The sequence below is a fragment of the Nothoprocta perdicaria genome, unplaced genomic scaffold, assembly GCF_003342845.1.
Source record: "Nothoprocta perdicaria isolate Ctin4 unplaced genomic scaffold, notPer1 scaffold_51, whole genome shotgun sequence".
NCBI lineage: Eukaryota > Metazoa > Chordata > Aves > Tinamiformes > Tinamidae > Nothoprocta > Nothoprocta perdicaria.
In genome coordinates, this window is record NW_020455766.1 from 2,946,225 (window position 1) to 2,951,265 (window position 5,041).

The window sequence follows — 5,041 nt, forward strand, 5'->3', positions numbered from 1 at the left end:
ATTTTTCTGGTCTTAAGAGTTAGGATTGTCTGGGGGCCTGACAGTGAATCAGCAGCAGAGCTAGTGTTGCTTCCAATGACCTCCYCTTTCTGTGCTGTCTTCAATTTGGTTTGCTTTCAGGTGCTGGACACGAGAATGGTGGGAATATCTGCTGTTTTCTTTCAGGCCGGTGAGCCAAGCCACTGCCCCCTCACCTCATCTCTATGAGCTGCAAGGGTCACTCTGGTGGCCTGTTGCTCCTTCACTGCTCTGAGCACYCCAGCTCATGCCAGGGAGAGGCCGGGAGGTGCTGGAGAAGGGATATTTATCCCAGGTGCACAAAGGTCCTGGTCTCAGTCATCCAGGGGCTCTGGCCCTTGGCCCAAAGCAGCTGGTCACTGCAGGTGGTGTCTGTGCCAAGCAGGAACCAGTCTGTGGCCACCTGGATGTTCTGGAGATTTTAATACCTGTGACGTTAGGTGGTAGCTGAATGAAGGCTGGGAAAGTTGGAGTGCTGCTTGCATGGGGGAGCTAGGCCCTGAACAAGTCAGAGTGGTGCTTAAATACTTAAAGGACCRGGGAATAAGTTCTGAAGAGTGGGAACTGTTGTATTTTGAGGTTCATACTGCACTAAGAACGGCATTGGGACTTAGCAGAATAGATATAAGAGTAATAAAATGGACAATTAAACTGGTTTCATTAGAGGATATGCTCCCGCTTTYGCATGTCAGCCCTGCACTTTGTGCTCCCAGCGCTTCTTACTCATAATGAAAAATTTCAATATAAAGCTTGAATCCCACATTACAGCTCAGTGAAATTGCTTCAGATCATTGACAATTTCCCTGCCTGATTATTGCACAGAAAAAGGACAAGGCCCTCAGGAAAATCATCTTGGATTTTTGCAGCTCTCTGTGAAGCCCTGCTGCTGTTTGGACTTGTCTGCACCTCCAGGAAAGATGTGTGGTCCAGTACGTGGGGCCCCGCTGGGACCAAACCCCCTGTGAACATAGTTTATTCATTGCAGCGTGTAGAAGACTTGCTTGGGAGCTTGGGGACAGAGACCACTCTTTTCAAGGCAACAGAAGGAAAGGCACTGAGAGATGAGCTGTTCTGTGGATAAATTGTTGCAGCCACGCAATACTCTGGGAGCACGTGAGGAAGTGAGCCGAACACTGGCAGGACCTGCCTGGAAGTCTAGCATCTAGAGCTGTTTCTGAGACATTTAATGTGCCCTTTGAAAACCCTGAACTCTCTAAGAAGCAGCTGCTGATGATTTTTACCAGTGCAATCCACCACAACAGTATTAATTGCCTGAGGGGGGTGAAGGGCGTTTAAAGGCTTTCTTCAAAGCGCCTTGACCGCAAGGTGGATACTCATGCGTTGAGCAGAAGCCCTGCTCCTGGGCAAGCTGCTTCAGGCTTCCCAGCTCCCTGTGGAGTCCTGCAGCCTCTGGTGCCCGAGGTACCATCCCTCACCGGCCTGTGGTGAGCGCCGGYGCTCAGCTGCAGCTCCAGCGCAGCGGGTCGTGGCGCTCGGCGGGCGCCCGCTTACGTGCAGAGCACAAGTGCCCGCGGTGGCCAGCGCAACACCTCATTAATGCTGGAATGGGCCATTGTCCCAGTGCCTTTTGGTTACCACTGAGGGAGCTAATGAGCCCTGGCATCCAGAGCAGCTTATTCTGAAAGGCCGGTGTGCTGCCCTGGGCAAGCCTCTGGTTTGCGGTAACTCCTGTTTCATGGCTGGGCACCCCGGCTCTGCTGAAAAGCAGCCCTTGCGGGAGCTCTTGGTGGGARCATTCGTCTTGCAAGATCTTTCCAGTGAAAGATGTACTTTATTTCTCTCTGAAAAWTTTCCCTTTTTATTTTCCTGTGTGAGAAAACAGCTTTTCTCACACAGTGATGCACCAGTGTCACTAYTGTTCTCAGGTACAGAGAAGGCCATCAGGTTATTTTCTGCAGTGTCACTAGTGATAGGAGCTGAATTCTGCACACCTGGCTGCAGAGAAATTGTTTTGCAGTCACCACTGCAGGTCCTGAATAGCTGTACAGCTGGAATTGTCCATATCAGCTAAAATTAATCTGACTTAGGAACTGTCTCCTGACTTTAGCCAGTTCAGTGACTATGGAAATGATGCAAGTGATGCCCTTCCTAATTATGATTTGTCTTATGCCAGGGTTTACTAGAACAACCTTGCAGATTAATAAAATTGAGTCATGGAGAGACCTGTATTATAGAACAAGTCAATGGTATTGGTAGTCTTCTGTCCTAAGCTTTCAGTRCTTGACTTTAAGATGACTTTTTGAGTGTTTCTTCACTGGTTAAAGCCAAAAGTGGGTTAACTGTCTCCAGGCTATCAGAAAACACTTGCTTTACTCTAGGTAAAATCTTGAAGGCATTGTGAAGCATTTGAAAGCTTCTGAGAAGAGCTGAATATCCTAGGCAGGGGGTGGAGCTGTGCAGGGCTGTGCTATAATAAGAACCTTTTCTATTGTATTTGGCTTGAGGGTACTCTTTTCTCTGTCTATAAGTTTGATTGATAGTAGGGTACTTAAAGTTCTTGCACAGGCATTTTTTGTTATTTGTTTTAAACTGAAAGAATACATGAGTATGCACCTGCTTTTGCTTCTTCAACCAAGCTCAGAGGCATATTTTCTTCTGTAATAGTTCTTCTGTTTAACTGAACTATGCGTGATTGACTCCTTTGTCTGCACTGGGCTGCCAGGTGATAGAAACTCTTATTCCAGAACATTATAGCTCTCAACAAGTGGGGTTTTCCAGTTCATGTTGAGGTCTCTGTGATCTCATTGATGTTTATAGGAATTTTAACTGCTGATGTACCCTAAAATAAAGAGGCAGTGTGGTTTGGCCTGGAAAATCTCCTTTTACCTCTCCAATTAATTTATAAGAAATGACTAAAATGCTTAAGGAAGCCAAAGCTTTGTGTGGTGACTGCAGTCTCAGTGAGCAGGTGAAAGGCATTCTGGAGTGAAAGCAGACTATGGGTAAGGACATGGGCTGCAGGGATCTTACGCTGACCACAGTTAATGTTTTGCTGTAGCACTAACCTTAAATACTAACCATAAACTTCCTTTACCCTGGTAAACCCTGTGYGCTATAACATGGCATACAGCTCCAATAGTCTTTGGGAAGCACAATTGCATGTGTGAGCGTGCATAGAGCTTTTGGCTTGCAAGGTTCCCTAAATATAGGTCATGTTGTAGCCTCAGGCTTTCCAAGGTGTTGTAACTGTTATATACACCTCAGTTATGCTATAAATGCAGGCAGTGCAGCTGCAGCAGCAGTTGTTTCAAGTGCTTTTTTCCTTCCTTTCTAAATGGGTGACAGATTTGGAAGTGCTTACGTTATGATTCAAGTTGTATGTCAGAATTACTCATAGAGGTACCATAAAACATTATCTACCCSTCTTATTGGGGAAAAAAAATCCTGCACACTGGTGGAAAGTTCTCTGGACAGTTTTTGCTTATCAGACTGAGTAATGGTTGCTCAGAGGTCTCCGATGCTGGTAGCCAGATGTTCCACCTCACTCCCTTAAARCATAGATGTGTTCCTCTTGGAAACAGGTAGCAATTCTCCTCAGTGAGSTGGTTGCTCTCTGTGTAGTGCAGATTTACAACAGGAATGCATTTGGCTCGTTGCTGTCAGGTCTGAAATGTTTGGTTCAGCTGCAGCAGGAGCAGTGATTTGGATGGAGCAGGTCCAGGAAGCTGCAGCAGAGCCGAGAGGTGCGAGCTGTGCTGGAGCGCTTGCTGCAGGAGTCATGCTCACCGCTGTCATGCTGGTGACACTGTCCCAGCAGCATTTGGGCTTCCTGGATGGAGTTTTGACAGCATGTAGAAAATGTATTTTTTTAAATACATTTTTATGCTATTGCTTTTCAATTCTGCTTGTCTCTAGTGGTTTCATCCCACGTTTCACACACAAGTCCCTTCATGCGGGGAAGTTGATGCCAGGGAGCCATATTTAGCAACCTTGTTTTTCCATGCAGGTATCCAATGAGGAAGGCATCCCGCCATCAGCTGCCTTGGGGCAGATCGCCAGCACCTCGTCGGGGAGCCTCCCAGCTGCAGAGGGCTCATCGCCGTGCGCACAYGGAGACGCACGCTGATTCCGCAGCAGGTAAAGGTCTGCAGAGGGCCAGGGCGCCTTCAGCGCTGGTGCTGGGCTAGGGGTTTGTTGCAATCCCACTCCTGCTGCCTTTATCCAGAGGGCATTAGTCCAGAGTGGCTGTGCCTGGGGCCAGCACTGCTGCCCAGCTCAGGTGTGCAGATAGTCGTGCTCAATGTGCCCATCACTATCACCAGGGATGATGAGCCCTGCTCACGGTGCCTGTCATCATCATCGTCATCAGAGATGATGGCTGTGCTGGCAAGAGCTGGCCTATGCTTCRCTCCAAGGGAGTGTGAGGAAGATGGGGAAGAGGCTGTCCAGGATAAGGGAGGGGAAGATATGGGGTGCATAATCTTGACCTTTCAGCAGCACACAAAATCTCTCTTTTTATATTTTTTTTTTTCTGAGACTAGCTAAATTTATGCTGCTTTAGGGGTCTCTGCAGTAACAAAAGGGAGTAAAATCCAATACAGTGAAACAGAACAAAGYAGAAAGTTTTGGTGAGAAGTTTACACGCAGCAGTGGTTTTACTCAAGTACCTCATCCTAAATACTAGGGACATCTAATACAGAGTTCTCTTAAAAAAAGCTGGTGACTGATTTCTTGTGTCTTAATAACTTCTTTCTTGTGTAGAGAAATTGCAAGAACAACCAACAGACTTGACTGGGAATTACAGAAAAGATGAAACATTTGAACTTGTTTTGGGAAGCATATAATTACTGGACATTGTCAAATTCTTGAGATAATTGTGGGTTATCTACCATTAGAAAGGAGAGGAAAAGAATCCTGTGGCCTTGCATAGGCAACTAGTAAAACTAATGTAATTTTGCAGATTGTGCAGGTGGCAAAAGATTGAAACAAGTTTTTCACTGGACATCATGGCCTGAAGCCATTGAGGCTTTTGCAGAGGCCAAAGTTGTAGGTTTATCCTGGT